General features: G+C 36.8%; 1 protein-coding gene across 5 annotated transcripts in view; it reads right to left on the bottom strand.

Moving 5' to 3' along the window:
- The window catches only part of LOC124163635 (trace amine-associated receptor 6-like), a 150,630-nt gene that overhangs the window by 81,503 nt on the left and 50,933 nt on the right, over nucleotides 1-18,194 (bottom strand). For all 5 annotated transcript variants that reach the window (XM_046540674.1, XM_046540675.1, XM_046540676.1 and 2 more), the window contains exon 2: nucleotides 6,067-6,205. The gene's annotated coding sequence lies outside the window, so the exon portion shown is untranslated. The remainder of the gene's footprint in view (nucleotides 1-6,066; nucleotides 6,206-18,194) is intronic.

Genomic DNA, 18,194 nt, shown 5'->3' with positions numbered 1-18,194 from the left:
TGATGCACGGGCTGAAATAGGATAGGCGCAACATTTTAATCATAGGTCTGGAAGATTGCACGTACGACAATTCAAGTTGTTGGAAAACTCTTGCTGTTCTCAACTTTGATTTACTTTTCGTGTTGCACTCTTGATATTGTATACGTCACTCATTTAACCAAGTTGTATATTTTGTTTTCTGTTCATGTAACTGATTGAACTGCGTTAAATATTTTCATGAATACCATAAAAATTATCCTATGGGTATCCTCCCATTACATTAAAAATATTTCAGATACGGAAAATAATTTTAAAAGGAATGAAACAGGTCCTTTAAGACCATCCACTAAACCAGTAGATACAAAACTCAACATCTTGCCAGTGTATTTACCTACATACTTGAAACAGTGTCTTTCACGCACGTAAAATTGCTTACATTTTAAAAAGCTTTTTTCGGTCAATAAATAAACCAAGGACGAATTCTTTCCTTCAGTTCTCCAATTCAATTCTCCTGAACATTTCTTTGCTGTAAAAAATTTCTGACCACCTAAACAATAACACCGCAATGGTGTAACAAGAGTTTTCTTTTGTTTCTAAAGCAACTTTTCGTAGCATATACTAATACATTGTCACGAATATTATTATCAGAATTTGTACGTCTTTAATTTTCGGTAGTACTTTTACAATTGACCGAAACTGGCGTTGGTTCCATTACCCATATTCAAAAACGTTAATTGGAATTACGTTCTAAACAGTGATAAACTTCTGAGAGTAACAAAACTTTATGAGTTGAGAACAATGCAGTTACTGAAAAAACAATGATCCAGTCAAAATTTTTGAGCATTTTTGTTGCACATTATCCTACTTAAATAAGCCATTTAGGTTCTTCCTTTACCTAATTAAAAAAAACTCCCGGCTTTTAATTAATATACTATAATGACTATGGTAAATGCATATAAAATCCATTACGTACATCATTATTTATCCTCAAGTTCCAGTTCATTTTACAGTTAGGAGAAATCCACATTTTTATAATGAGACTATGTCAAATGATAAACCAAACAACTTAGCTCAATCTCTTAATTACACCACGAATGACTTGAGGGGCTCGTAATCTTTTTGCACTTCGCCAACCTGTGTCAGCGCGGAATGGGGATTTTCGTTTCACCTAATAGACCAATTAATACATTATCCCGATCCACTGATCCACCTTGTGAAAGTGAAAATCGCGTCCCTGCTCCTTGAGCACGAGCGTGGCTCTTTTCTAGTCATCCCGTTGAGAATGACCAGAATTTCCGCCCTTGGAAAACATACTTTACTTACATACATTTACTTGGCTCAAAATTCCGGTTCATGAACTCGTTCACGGAGAGAAGGAATCGCCCGCAACGGTTTAATAAACAATGATCTATGCGAGACCGTTGCGGGGGTGAGAGGCGTAGCTGAAAAGCGGTGATTCGCTAGGCAGCAGTGTGTGACGTCATCAACTTATCGGCGTTGAGAGTCGAGGCGGTCGATTTTTCGTCGCGAATACCTCGAAAAGTTGGTCATGGATCGTCTAAAGGAAAAATATACGTCTAACATGTTGAATAAAAAATTTTTTATCCAACATGACGAGTACCCGCGAAAGTTTTAGCAAAGAATTATGCGTCTTAAACTTTCTTACAATCGTCAGCAAAAACAATATTGGTGAGCGACTTTACCACAGCACTTACTCAGATGTAAAATTTGTATTCTAGAAATGCATGAGTATATTGACAAAGTTTATAGTTTATCATCTGGACAATTCAAGGCAGTAGATTAAGTTTTGAATAAGAAATGCGCCATGAAAAAAATATACAACCAGTCGTTCGGAAGTCCTGTTGAAACTTAATTGTTTCCATATTCTAGAAGTATGGAGACGATCAGGGAATATTACGTGTAGAAAAAATTGAAAAAATGTGGAAAAGCTTCCGTAGGTGGCAAGGTGAGTAAACGGCAGGATGAATATATAGGGGAGACCAAAGGAGCGGGTAAAAAGTACACAAAGGGGGCCATTCAATACTTAAATGCGTGGTTGACGAGAAGGATGACAGGCAAATGAGGATGTAAAGAAAAAGTTTAATGGACAGGAAGGACACAAGGAACGCTGCCGTATAGCTTTTGGCTCTGGATTTTGACAAAGGATTGAGATTTCGAAAAATTTCAACGCCTCAAATGACCTTTATCTTTGACAAAAAGAGAACAGCAGAATATGAACTTGACCGACATCATAAATGCTAATAATAATATAAACACAAACTGTATTTTTGTCTAAAAATCTAATAATAAGTAGGAGTAATTTTTAAATTTTTTCCACTATTGAGACGGAATATGTTATAATAGTACTCGAACACATCTTTGAACGAAGTTAACTTTTTCTGGAGAGATATCGTGGAATAGTAAATTTTATGATACACAAAGATATCGTACTGTCTATTTAATTTTAATTTCACAAACTCTATTCTACGTGTTTCGATTGCGTTGCGATTATCATCAGTACCTACAGCAGTACCCAGCACCTGATGATGACTACATGCCAGTCGAAACATGTGTGGTAGAGTTTGTGCAATTAAAATTAATGTTGATCAATTAAAAAAGTTGTTGGCCAACGTTTCAGTTTTTAAAAACTATCATCAGGGCTATGAATGAAAAACATGAGAAAATATAAAATACAATGATATACAACATTTTTTATACAAATAAAGGCGCGACCGGAAATATGTATATAAGAAGAAAATACACAAAATATTTTGACATACCTTAGCTTGCACAAATTTATTGATATTACGTTACCAAGCTATTACCAAACCTAGTTACCATTAATTTTGATTAATTAAATAAAAATAAATTTTGCTAAGGTTTTCAATGTCTGTTTTTTTTACAACTGTTAATGGATTTAGATATGTTAACCATTTCTTTGAAAAGTCTTTTTCTCAAATTAACCTAACTTTAAATGAATGGTTTTTTGACCTATACTCCAAGAATTATTTTACCATTGATTAAATGAGGTCAAGATAAGAAGAAAAAAATTAATTAAAATTAAGTAGACGGTAAGATATCTTTTGTATCACATCTTATAATCATGCCATCCTTTTTACTATACTTTCTCTGCGTCGTAAGTAAATTATTCTTTTATAATCTATTGTTAAATTATGTGATGATTGTATGTTGTTAAACTTATTATTACTTTGTACAACCAATTCTTGCTTTTGTCATCCTATGTATTCTTTTGTGATCATTACTTTGCTTATGCTACATTTTATTGTAAATTAGTTAAATTTTTTCACTTGATTGATATCGCTTGGTTAATGTTATCTGTATTTTAACTTCATGTTACTGTGTATATTCCTTATTATGATTCTTGTTTTCCTTCCTTTTTTCTCTTGTTAACATTACCTTGTTTGAATATTATATTTCTGAGAATTTTCTATTTTGTGCAATAATTTTTTCCTTGTAATTTATATTTTTTATAATGCTTCATTATGTAACATACGTTTTTGTACAATGGGTTAACACCCGTAACAATAAACATTATTATTATTATATTGTTATCATTTGACTATATTTTCACCTACTAGGTTTTTCGATAGTATTCTGCTGGTAACTTGCAGTATTTTTGCTATATTAAAGGAATGCGGTTCGTCATCAAGAGAGAGCAACTCTCCAAGGCAAACACTGCAGCTTGCAACGCGCGGAATTAAAAGATATACTCACCAGGCGCATGATGCAAGCAGCAGGATAATCTGGGAGCGATCGATAAGACGCATATCAGGGAGGAATAGCGTGACTCAAAAGCATGCGAGTAAATTTGGTAACGCTGAAAAACTCTCTGAAAATATCACCGACTATAGAAAAAATAAAAAGTTAAATGGAAGGATCAAATGAAGTACAAACAATTACTTACAACTAAATAAATATCCGAAACAATATTCTAATTGCTTATTTACGAGACTAAAGAAACAATTATGACAAATATTACCTGCTGAGACAATAGGTGTGACTGTTGCCCTAAAAGCCCGCGTGATTTTCTATGATACTGATACGAAAAGCTAGTCTTTGTTGAAGCGTTGGCATTATTAATAAAGTAGACCAAGATACGACTTCCACCTTCATGCAAAGCGAACATGTAAAATGTATAAAAAATTGTAAATAAAGATCTTAAGTCTTTTAGGAAATAGAAAAACAAAGGCTAAACAAATTTAAAAAAGGCAAATTAGTAGACACAACCACTATCAATCAGTTCAAACGACCTTAGTTTTCCTTCAACAATTTTTGCGGGCGCACTAAAAAATACATTATTGCAACGTAAAACGCATAGTTTAACGTATATCTTAAAACGGTATTTAACTAATTTCTCGTTTTTATGAAAAAACGCGTTTATAATCTCTTACAAACTAATGTAAATTTTTGACAATACTTGGGTTTTGTTAACCCTTACTCGGACAAGACGGGTACAGCCGTGTTTGAGTTGTGTTATCCCTTGGACATGACGTCTCCAGCCGTCCATTTTTGAGGGACAGGGATTAGTGGATCAAATTAGGTTTGTTCCTGTGAAAGATATCTTGACAGTTACGGTCCGCGAAAGGGTTAAAAAAAAAGGTTCACCTTTCGCTGTTTTGCTCTCGTTTTCAATCAAAAAATGACTAATTATTGTGTTCAATCATCGACAAAAGCCTCGGTGAGGCGATACTCGAATATTTTACTCTCGATTATTTTACGCTCACGAATATTTTACCATGTGATCGGTCCGACAGCAGTATTTTATCTCGGCCTGTAGCGCCCGCAAAATTCCCAAAGAATAAGGATGCCGCGGTAATTTAATTCGAGAAAACACCGGGCGTTATTTCGGGGGTTTCTCGTTCGAGTTCGGGCCAATGCGAGAGATTTTACACAAATCCAATCGCTGCATATCAAGAGGAATTTCCGATGGCTCCGTCAAGGTTCGCTGATGGCAATTCCATTAATTCTTCAAAGTAGGTATATTACATACCATTTTTAGCAGTCGGAACGAGACTCCTAGGGCGAGCTTGCAAGGATACACTCCTGGGGCAGGGTCTATAAGCGCGAGCTTTTTACCTCTGCACCGCAGAAGGGGGAGGACAGGAAGGAGAAAGGAAGGAGGCGCCGCCGCGATAGAAGCCCGACGACGCCTCCAGGGAAGGGATAGGGAAGGAAGGGATGGGATGAGGAATCCCGTACAGTCACAAAGGCGGGCGGGTCCTACCACCAGCGTAACCAGGCAACAGCCATTGCTATTCTAACGATTTTGGAGGATTATCCTATTCGAGGAAGAATAATCCGACGATCAAATCATTAGATACCATTCTCAGCAGCATGAATAATATTAGTCTCATCAGTCAAACGCGGAAGAAACGAAAAACAATGTTTAGAGCAATAACCCATTTCCACCCACCATAGCCGTGTGGTTACATGCTGGGCAAATGAGGGTCTTTATGAGGGTCATTATTTTGTTTTCAAATTGTTACAAATACGCTCCTTAATATTTTGCTAGCCTAATCTATGTATAAGTTAATTTCCGAAGCAGGTAGAAATAACCGTAATTGGTGAAAGTGATGGGTGCAAGTTGAAATTTCAATATGGACGCCTACAGTCTGTAATAAGATACAAGTATGGTAGATTTATAGATAGAAGGGAATTGAAAAGATTTTATTAAACATTACGCATTTAAGATTTTACTTAACATTACATAATTAAGTAGCTTAGTTACTCCAAGATTTTTAGGCCGTTTCTTATGAGATAACATTACAATTAACCTATCCGGCTCTAGTTGATATTTTTCCGGATGTTTACGACAAATACAATATTTGAGTATACACAAAAGCGTACATGGGTATAGTTATTGTGTGAAAAAACATATCCATTACTATTACTAATATTATTCTGTAGCGCAAGTTAATTTATTCTCTGTGCTATCTTTCTACGCTTGAATTATATTCTGCTTTCCATCACCGGGAACTTGATTTTTATGACCAGAGTCGTATCAATGAAAGCTTATAAAACTTACGAAAGTGAGGGCGGATGTTTATAAAACTGTCAGGTGCTTACCTGGAGCTCGTGCCTGGGCGAGATTTTCGACACCCTCAGTATAGGCGCTGGCGTGGAATTCTGGAGGATATGACCGCTAGAGATCAGATAAAGATGATTTAGAATGGTCCACAAGGTAAAAAATACCACCGGCAGCAGTCTGAAAGGATAAAAAACTCTTGTTACTTCCACGATTCGACACGCTTGCGAGAGAAATATCAAAATGTTTAAATACTTTTAAAAATATGAATTTACATGAAATATTACTATAATGTGCCTAAATCGAAAATATGAGTAGATTAAATTTCAAATACATTTTCATTAGGTAAAAAATTCGACTTATTCTGAGATGGATTGGTTGAGATTTTTTCCTTATAACAAACTGAAAATTTTGAAATATCAAGAGATCGACTCGAATTATATTTCAAACAAGATTAAGCCTTTAAATTTTCTATTTATAAATCCTCTGCAGAGACATTGGTACCAAGTAATCAGCGCAAGCCTTTGAGTAAATAAGGAGAAAATCACAATTATTTTACCAAATCGCCGAGAATGTTTGCTTCCATTGATTATCAATTCATGGACAATTTTTAAATCAAAATCAGAGACCCTATAACGGAGTTTTTAGTTGAATTGGGACATTATGACCCCCAAAAGATCTATTAGAGAGGATATTCTCATTTTTTAATGAATAGAAGCGAAAGAGAAAACGCAGACAACAACTGATCCTACGTACGTCCAAAACGCTAAACATACGAGATCCTCGATTCAAACGTGTCTTTCTCGAGAGCCCTGTGGGACTGTACGTAGAAAAAGCAATAAGGCTCGTATGAATCGGTCATGTACCATTTCTTGCTCCTTATCTTTGATAGATTTCGTGTACAATAGCATTAATCGAACAAAGGTAAACTTTCTTTTCATTATTCTATATTCATTCCAAAAGATAAATTAAAGTTTTAAAAAATCGTCTAATTCTGAGATTGAATGACAAAAGTTATTCAACAGTTTTTTTCCTCATCACTGCTGAAAATTTTGAATTATCAAGTGATCGACTTGAATTATATTTCACCCAAGATTAAGCCATTAAATTTTCGATAAATAAATCCACTACACTCTGCATAGACATTGGTACCATATAATATGACTCAAGGCTTTGGCAAAAGTAAGAAGAAAGTCACAACTATTTTAGCAAAACGCCGAGAATGTGTATAATCGCTGATTATAAATTCACAAAAATAAAATGAAAACCTGAGACCCGAAGGGTGATTTTTTAGTTAAACTGAGATGAAATGACCCCTATAACATCTAGAAGAGAGAAATTTCTCGTTTGAAATCGAAAAGAAGCGAGTACAAACTGAGCCGACGTATGGCTAAAACGCTTAAGAGACGAGATCCTCGTTTCAAGCACGTCTTTGTCGAGAGCGCAGCGGGACTGCACTTTGAGAAAGAAATGAGGCTCGCGTGAATCGTTCATACTTCCGCACACAGAAGTTACAACGAGAGAGGAACGTAACGCTATCCCTTAGACTCCTCTTCCAACTGCGATCGTAAAAAGAATTGAGACGTAAAGGAGACCTCAAACACTCCATCGTTACGCATTTATGGGGATCTTTTCCCGAAAAAAAATTGTTCCGCTTCTTATACTTCTTCAGAGAGGATTAAGTCTTCTAAGCTGGACTTGCCCCCATCAAGGGAGTCATAACTCACGATTCTGTCCCTCTGTGACTCATATGGCCCATCATAACTTCATTCATCATGGCCCATAAATTTCATCCTCTGCCGCGTTTAATTTCCACTCTATATCCCGCAACCTACGAGGATGACCTTCACGTGATCTCTGAATGTCATTAGGGCATACATTATATAGTTCATACGTAAAAATGTGCAATGCGTGGAAAAATTAATATGTACGAAGAAAAAAATAATAGGTTTTCACGGAGCAAAATTATGCACAATTATGCTAAGACACTTAAAATAATATCGCTCTGCTATCGTGTATTTGGAAGAAGTTTCTTATCGTATAACATTACTATACTTCCCCTGCCCAAATGCTCAACAATCGCCCACCGAATCAAATCCGCTCATCTAGTAGCCCTAGTGGTACTAGATGAGCGGGTTTGATTTGGTGGGCGATTGTTGAGTGTTTGTGCAGTGGAGGTATCGATTAGGATTAATGTATCCGGTTCTGCAAGTATTTTTTCCTGATGTTTACGAAAAATGAAATATTTAAGTATAAAAACAGAAACACATAGGAGTTTCGGGATTGTATGGAAAGCATTACCATTGGTCAAAGTCTTGTGATTCGTAAATCAGTGAGTGGCGTCGCTTGCTCACATCCTAAGATGGTGTAAATTTTTGAAAATATGTCAACAGGATTAAAACTATTTAAATAATCCAATGGCTAAGCTTGGATCACGAGATCACTTTTTTCTCTTTTTAAGGGGAGAAATTTCACTACAGCTGAAATGAAGGCTTGAAAAGGTTCGTCGAGCGAGGAAAGAAAACTTTTTTTCGTAAAAATTTTAAAATATGCTCCTAAAATTGTAATTCATCAATTGTGAAAATAATATGACTTTTTAAGATAATTTTTCTAGGATTGTATTTGTAAATCAGAAATTTTATATTTTTGAGCGATGGCGATGCTACTCTAGGCATGGGAGAGTAGTTGATGAAAACTAGAAGGTAAATATCGTTACGACCAAAATAAGTGATAAAAAATTCGATAACCCACGGGACTCATGATGAAAATAAAATATAGGATGATCACCGTACTATTTAGCAAGTTATTAACATTTGTAAGTGAAAATGAAAGCACGCTAAGAGATAGAAAAAGGAACCATCATAAAAATAAGACTTGTGACTTGCATTTAAATACAGTTACAACGCAGAAAAGCGAGTAGAGAAGCTTTAAAAGGTTTCGAACAGCTACGAAAAGCGGCAATAAAAAAATTACCATGATAACCAATCAGAGTTTTCGGAGCAAAACACGCTCATTTAAATGATTCAAGACCAAATTCGTGCAAAGTAAAAATTAATGGGCAGTAAAAAAAGTTTTCAAGGAATCATTAATAAATATTTATTCAGCAAAATAACTTTAACTGGGTAGGCGTTCACTGGAAATGATACATATAATTACCTCACAATAGAGAATTCTGCATGGTTTGAGCTTTGAAGAAATTAGATTGAACTTCTAGCCCCTTATTAGATGCCAACACTTGGGTCTATGGTACTGGGTATTCACAGTGGACCGTAGAGCATAGCATTATAGCACAGAAAGTCTACACAGTAAAATGCTGTGGTAAAAGTTAAGCAGTCAACAACTACATCTATCAAGGAATGCTTTGAATAAGAGTGTTTAAACACCTTTTTCTGGAATAAACTCAATTCCGTTTTTTAATAACGAAGATCTGAATAAAAATATTGGTTTCAAAAAGTGTTAATTACAACCACCCTACGTATTCTTACTTTTCAATGGCAAAGGAAGCACGCAGGAAAAAAATAACTTTGATAGCTACCTAAGTGAAGAAATTAAAACTAATAAGAGGTAGTCCTTTTTTTTCAGCAGGAGTTTGCTTGTTAAGTTCAGTAGGTATTTTGTACCATCACTCAAGAAATGGAAATTAAAAAAAACAAGATATCTTCCTCACAAGGGCTGTCATCGAGTTGAAATCATTGGAGGAAAAAAATCAGAATGAACCTAAGGAAAACGTCATAAATGGATCAAAACTTCTCATCCTCTTTCCAAACAATCACTACTAATATATTACAATTTTATAGACGGCCAAATTTAGCTGAGAAGATCTATTATTGTTCCAATAGACGGAAAAGTATATGTCAGCTTAATTAATGTGATTATATGTAGGTATTTCAATTAATTTTGAATATTATAAAATGCCACAAATATAAAAAACATTACGATGAATATAAGAAATTCTTTTATTTATGCATTAACTTTTTAATGTGATATACTTCATTGATCATGTATTGCCTGATGTTAAATGCCAATAAATTACCAAGAAAAAACTTTGATGCTATTTGATCAAATTCCTGAAATATACTGATTCGACTATTTAAGTTTGAAGTCCCTAGATACACAAAAAAGATTTCACAAGTCTCATTACCAAGCCAATATACCTTTATCGTGCTTATCGCAGATTGCCTCCGAAGAATAAATATTGACATACAAATTAACGATAGCCAACTACCGAATGTTTCCCAGAGGCTGAATACCACAGTGGCAACTAAAATGCGGATTAATATTCTCCCCATTGTTTCTGCAACATCTGGGATTCAAATCTATGTCGACTTTTCATAGGTGATCGTTTACTAAGATGGAAGCGTGAAGTCCTGGACGGCAAGAGAATTTAAATGGCCACTGTATATGAGACTTGCTGCGAAATAGGACAATTTTAATCGTCAAAAGACTCAGTGGAAGGGTGTCCGACCTTTACAGCGACATACTTATAGATCGTATATGTATAAACCAAGAGGCAAAGTTTAAGTTGGATTTCCAAAAACAAATTAAGGTAACTCCAACATACTACTGATTTCCAAAGCTGAAACTCTTGACTTTAATATATGTATTACCTTTTTTTCACAGATAAGTAAGGCTTTAATTAGAATTGTCTCTGCACCTCAATTATGGAGCCATCGGGCCGAATTAAAAGAAACATGCACTAAACAAAACATGCATTTTAATTAATATTTTAGATTTTAGTTGTAAAATAAAATAATCATACTTGGCTGGGGAAACTTCCAAATATAATTCGGTTATTTTACAAAACGTAAATTCCTGGAATTTTGGAGAATTTCCCACTTAATTATGGGTCTAAGATACATTAAAATACATTATTTCGCCAAAAAATTGGATAAAGAGTATTTTGGTCCACAAAAATTGAAACTGTTATGGAATTCAATATCTCAGACATGGCGGACTCCTTGAAAAAATTCAGGGTTCACTGAACTCTGGAGGAATTTCTTTAGCTCAGCAGCTCTCAATTCCTCGAACAAAACGTCAAAAAAAAGGGATAACGATCTTTGACAGCGAGAGTTCGTGGAGCAAATCACCGAACACTAAACCCGTGGCAACCAAAGATGAAACCACACCCACAGCGACGTAAACCACGCCTCTTCTTTAAGACCCCTTCTTCTCGCTTCAATTCCATCGCGCTACTGACATTCAAAGTGGTTGTTTGGACTCATGTTTACACCATAAATTCGGTTTGTTTTCGCGAATACGGTCAGGTGGGTTAACCTCGCTCATCGTCCGCATTGGCTTCACACGCATTTTGATCTAAGTATAGAACCTCTGTGAACATCTTCACTCCTTCTTACTTCGGGTTTCTCAATGAAAGCCTTTCTTATGGTTCTACGGATCCGCGACAGTAATTCGCACAAATATTTAAATTAATATTTTACTGTGCAAACATAGAACGTAGAGATGGCGTACAACTCTCGCTCAAGGGGTATAACATTTTGGTGAGAAATTATTCGTTCAAAACTAATGCTATGACGTTGAAATTTTCAGGGCATCTTTAGTAGACTCTAATATATATATTATCTTGAATCTCAAATTTTAACATCCCACCCAGAAATCAAATCGCATGTTTTCATGATTGGATTTTTTTAATACTTGTGAAACTCATAAAAATTGGCAAAGGGTAATCTATGTACCATTTGATTTTAAAATGATATCATTTTTTCCCGGTGAACAATGGCAGTGAAAATTTCTCGGGTCTCACACTGGGTAAAGTCCTCCGTACCATCTTTCGACGTTTCGAAGTGCAATTTGCTCATCGTCCTCAGGGATTCAGGAATCCAATTATTGGATCAGTGAATAATGGATGCGTAAACTGAAGAAGACAAAGAAAACTGATATATAGGCTACAGTAGCCAGACTCTGATGATGAATTTGAATTTAACAAACAGCAGAATTAATGCGAAAAATCCACAGGGAAACAATCATTCGCCTGGACCGGGACACGAACCCGGATCCCTCGATTTCCGGTCGAGTGCTTTAGCGAGTTAAGCTACCGAGGTGTCATTCCTCCCTGTGGATATTTGCTTCTTTTAAATTTTTTAATAAAAAAAATTTGGTTCAAGTAATCATATTCTTTTTTTGTGACGCCTTTCATGTACGCTCTACGATAGACGCAAGCGTTGCGGGGGTCAGGCGCGCAGCTACGAATTAAGGCAAGGGGTGGGGGTTTTAGGCGCAACTAATACTGGGAAAAATGGAATACGGGAGGAGCGGGTGCCCTACCCAGACAATTTTTAAGATAAATGGTGAGTTTTACGGATTTCTGAGGGGTATTTTATTAATCCTAACACTATTCTATAGGTAACATTTATCCAATTAAGTAAAATGGATTAAATTTCTCTGAGTTCTTGAGGGGGGGGGTTTATTCCCCAAAACCCCCCCTCGCTGCGCCACTGGTGGGGGCCCCCTCAGTTCGGGGCCCTCGGCCATTGCCGACCAGCTCTCGTCCGGTCTCGCCCCAAGCTACCACACTTCCGATGCATTCAGTATCGATAGAGTAGTAGCCCTGTGCTAAGACCTGGTTACACGGTACATTAACACGTACAAGTTAATTGACGTTTGTTTTGAATGATTTTGGTGGACCGGAACTGAACATGTGCGACTGCATGAACCAAATTAGAACAGGTTCTATTTTCTGTGCATGCATTTGCACAAGTTGGGTGGTTACACTGTGCATTTTGGCGTTCATTCTCGCCAGTGGCGCCGACTCCATGGGGCCTGAGGGGGCCCGAGCCCCCTCAAAGATTCGTTTGGGGGGGCGGAGCCCCCTCAATATTTCAAGAAAATAATTAAGTTATATTATGCTTTGTGAAATAAAAAAAATATATTGGTAATTATTATTTCCCATGTTTGACGATAGTTACCTTTTAAAATAAATTCAACAATGTGTTAAAACAAATAATTATAAGGTGAAGCAGGTTGACTGAATCAGGTGGTGTGAATCATGATAGTGTTTCGGTGCTGCGACACTTTGAATTTAACCTCTTCCCGGGGCAAGACCTCGGATATGGGCCCCCCCAATATTTTTTATAAGTCGGCGCCCCTGATTCTCGCGTTCATGCATTTAGACATTAACCCGTAAGTGTTAACACGTTGCGTACCGCGGTATTTAAATATACAGGAACGACGTACATGGGTATATGAGTTGAGATTGAAAATGTATGCCAATTCGGGCCAACTGCCCTTGGTTTAAACATGGTTAAAAAGTTACCAATCAAAAGAACGACTAGGTCTCAAACCGTTTTGAAATCTGTTAAGATATTTTTTAGTTTACAAGAACAATGAATACCTCTGCGTTTTTTCGACTCTATAATTGGCTCCAAGATGGAACTGGCCCTGGATCTAAAATAATAATAGTTATTTTGCCAAATCCGTGCCAACAACTCGCCTCGAGCACACAGACGCTAATGTTTAAAATATAACTTTACCTTATCAAACATAACGATACGTCCATTCATAATAAGTCACGAACAACAACTGAAAACGTACGCCCAAAAATCTATATTATGAATTAAAACTGTTTTAGTAGACGCGTCTAAATGACGAGAATCTACGTCACCCGTCCGAAACGCTAGGGAAAAAAATGGCGAGAATAGGATAGTTTCCTTCATGAAAGAAAACTAAAGGCATTAATTGCGATTCGTTACCCACCATTAGTGTATTCATAATATACAAATTATTTCGTTTTAGAAATACCGGTTTAGACGAATGGCAATAGTCCATTTTTATCCTCATTTGAAAACGGCCAGATTGGCGCCCACGCGATGCCACTCCACATGACGTCACAGGGACCTAGTTTCTATACGAGTAGATAGGAGTTATACATCGTCTGAGATTACCAATGCATGCATGAGGCGCAGAAATCAGGGAAACATGTCTTAATAATCACTTATTAAAACTGGCTAAGGCCGGAAAGTTTTCTTCGTTTGATAAGGTATTAATAATCCTTATTTAAGCCAAGCGCTACCAGCTAGCAGGGTACTCGGCTACCCGCTAGCAGCCTGCGTCGTATCAGCGCTCAAGCCTCCCTCAAGGTCACCTCACAGGGTGGCAGCGGGAACGAGAAATACGTCACACGGAGAGATTTCCCGGCATTCATACTTACCCGTCGCGTTTTCGCGCGCTTGAAAATTTTTACTTTCCTTTAATCGCGAAAAATAGATATCGTCATTTAAAAATCTAAATGCGTGAAATACGTACTCCAGGAGTTTTAATCTTTCGATTTAGGCAATAAAAAAATAATAGGAAACCACCCTATTCTCGCCATCCGAACGCAAGTGGTTAATTTATCGTTTAACCAGGCCTTTACAGCTTGTTGCAGCGTACACTGGAAGAGAATGAACAGCGGAAACGACGTGCCTCTTATTCACTATCTCGACTTTTCGTGGCGCGACACAACCGTGACAGTCGTTCTCCGTTTCGTGCTCAAAGCCGATTCTAAGCAAAGGACAGGCTAGGAAGGAACGGGTAGGGTCACAGGGGGGGGGGGAGGTTGGGATCGCTGCACTAATTAACGCGACCTTCCCAAAGTGCCACGGCCACACACTGTGGTCTCTCCGCGGCGAAATTTCCACGATATAAATTATTCGTAGGGCGTGAAAAAAAAATGCTCGAATTCGCAGCGAGTGAATGGAAGGCGAGGCGTTCACGCACCGTTTTTAAAGTTGAGGTTTTAAAGGAGAGCCACGATTAAGTGGGTTGGTAGGATTCAGGCGTGAATTAAATTAAACGGTCCTCTAAAATGGGGGAAAAACTTATGCATAGATTCTTCTTCCACGAAACTTACTGCGATTTTTCATGGAAGCATGCAGAATTGTAAATTTCGATGCATAATTATTTTCATAGATCAATTTTAAAATAGATAAACTTCCTCGTGTATTACGGTGCTCACGGGGTAACTGGGGAATTGTTTTTCAATGTGATAGTACAATACCATTTTCAAACATTTTTATTGGGCAGATTACACCGATGGATGGTTGAGAAAAAACACAATGATTTATCAACAATCGAACTAGCACATTATGTGACTTGAATGTAATTTCTACCAGTTTACAGTATTTTATATTAATATTATTTTCACGTCTCAGTTATGAGGTAAGGCATGTTGTTCAAGGAACATAAGAAGAAGGTGTGCCTACCTGACGAACTTAAAATTCCCATAAATATGCATATGATCTTCCTATGCCCTAGTCACCTCATGGTCCTAGTTACCCCCGAGCACCTTATATGCTACAGGAATGAAATAATCAGTGATGAACAAAATCAACTAAATGTCTCAGAAATTAAATGCAACACAGAAATCATTTACTATCCTTCAGTATCAAAAGTTGCTTCTCTAAGTATAAAGTAGATAAACTTTCTCAAGCATAACATTCAATGGGAATGATATATTTTTCGAAGGATAAAATGTAAAAAATTATAGGAATGAAATTTAATAAGAAAATTAAGGCGCAAAACTACTTTTCGTGGTGGTTAAAGGCGCAACTGACCTCAGCTGTCTATCGTCTCCCCCAAATATCAAACCATGCCTACGAAACTACTAACAATCCTTCCTTCCGTATCATGGGCTGTTTTCTTCACGTTGTTCAAAATTGGTACAAGAACTTCATTTTTTCAGTGCATCTCAGTGGCGTAATTATAGGGGAATGAGGGGATGTATCCCCCCCCCCCCAAAGCCTCAGAGAGATCAAAAAATTATTTAAAAATCTTGTCTGGATTTGATGTATAATAATTTCGTCTGCTTAAATCTAAATTTTAAGTTCCAAAATGAAATAAAATGCATTTTCAAGAATGTTATTTTTCAATATATTTCCTGAACTTCCCGTTCCTGGGAAGGTATCCCCCAAAACTCCCCTCATTCCTCCCCCAAAGCATATTCCTAGTAACGCCACTGGTGCACTTACATGTTTCACGACCAAATTTAGAACTAGTTTGGTCATGATTAATTATGATGGAGACGGACTACACCGAAATCTAGGTCATGTAAGATAAAACTCGAACGCGTAGACATAAAAACTTATATTTTGAGCTATAATAGTTAGGGCTACAAAAAGAATAAATGCAATATCTATTCAATTTGTAGTTTTTTTGCTAGGTTTATCTTTACTATGCCCACCACTTTGTTTTAAGTGTATATTTATAATTCATTTCTGAGGAAAACTTTTCATATCAGAATACCAAAAATATTTTAAGCGTTGAAAACACACTGTTAGTCGAATTTTATTTTATGCACTGCTGAATGTTTCAAATAACATGGAAAAAAATCGCTATTAAAAACATGCCTCATTTAATGAACTCCATCCACCGTAGCGAGTAATTCAAGTCTTGGGTTGATGGGTTAATGAGTTAAGAGATTGGAAAAGAAAATAAACCCGAGACTTGAATTAATGGGTACCACAGATGGAGATCTTAAACTGAGATATATTTTTATATTGATTTTTATCATGCGATTGGAAACACTCATCATCATCATCACTGGTCAACAATCCTAGGATTGATTTGACGCAGCTCTCCACTCAGTTCTCCTATCAGCTAATCTTTTCACACCTACGTATTTCTTCTCTTTCACATCTCTCTTTACTTGTTCCATATATTTTGTTCGGGGTCTTCCTTTTCCATTCTTGCCTTCCACTTGTCCTTCAACGATTGTCTTCATCAGGCCATCGTGTCTCAAGATGTGGCCTATAAGGTTGTTCCGTCTTCTTATTAAGGTTTTCATGAGGCTTCTCTTCTCTCCTACCCTTCATACCAGTGCATTTTCCATATTATTATCACCGCGCAAAGATAATTTTAGAATTATTTGCTTCTTCAAAACCTCTGCCACTACTGACCTCACTTAGAGGTAATAAAGATGCATAGGTTGAATTTATTGGCAGAGGCATCTCTCTCAAGAAAATGAAAACTTTTACATCATTTTTAATACTTGCAGCCAATAACCAAGCCAAAATAATTTAGTTTACATTCATTACCGTGTATTATGCAGCGATTTGTTTCGTTTATAACATTTCTCGCTCAAAAAAGATGAAAAATGCGGGTTAATTATTAAATATTATCATTTTAAAGACAAAGACAAGAATGTTTTCTACTTTTACTAATAATTATTAAATTGTAATGAAGGAGTGATTGACATTTTTAGGCACACATTGGTTCCTAATATGTTACTGGTAAACTAATCATAGTAATTTAAAAAGGAATCTGAGTTATAATCTTGGTTAAGCCCGTGAGTAAATATCAATCAAATTTCATTATTGAAAAAAAATCATGAAATTCTACATCTACAAGAAAAAAGCAAGATAGGAATCGCTTAACGATGAAGGACCACTCGCCACGGATAGATATTTAGGTGATAATTAATTGTGGTATTATGGTAAACTCACGATTGGGATTTTTCCGCGATTTCTGCCTTCGGGATCTAAAAGAAAGGTTGAGGATGAGAATAAACGGAAGTCTTTTGACCGGAGCAGGAAGAGCCGAGAGGAATGACGTAAATTAAAGCGAGCGTGGAATGTTAGCCGCGGTTTCCATGGGGATGAGGAAGATTAGAGAAGTAGCTGGGAAGATATGCTTGAATTGGATTGGTTTTCACTGGAAGCGGGTGATTGGAGATTGTTCCAGAGGTGTGTCGTCCTCAACTAGCTGAAGTCTACGGAATAGCCAGTTTTGAGATAAAATTATCAGATCATTTCTAATCAATTATTGCAGAACCGTGGCGTTATTCTGCTCTGTTTTATTAGCATGACATGTTTCCTTTTAGTAGGAAACGTTTGAGTCTGGCACCCGGTAACAACTTAAAGAAAACAAAAGAGACAAATCGTCCAACTTGGACATAATGCCGCTCTGCACTTAGCGATTCATATTGGATCTGAGGTTTCTGCGGCGTTTCTCCACGTCAGTAACGTCTTACGGGCTTTCTTCCGCGTAGTTTTGATTGAAGGCAGTTTCTCCAGCCTTGCTCCTGCTGGCGTCCTGACTTGTTTACTCTCACCTGAAGACGCCAGCAGGATGGCCGCTGAAACTGTCGTCGCCTTTGGACAAAACTACAAGGAGAAAGGCCCGAAAGACTGACGTTAATGACGTATGTATATTTTCAATTTCATGAGGGGGAGTCTGA

Source organism: Ischnura elegans, chromosome 8 (assembly GCF_921293095.1).
Source record: "Ischnura elegans chromosome 8, ioIscEleg1.1, whole genome shotgun sequence".
Lineage (NCBI taxonomy): Eukaryota > Metazoa > Arthropoda > Insecta > Odonata > Coenagrionidae > Ischnura > Ischnura elegans.
The sequence above is the reverse complement of the archived record's forward strand: the minus strand, read 5'-3'. Positions and strand labels throughout refer to the sequence as shown.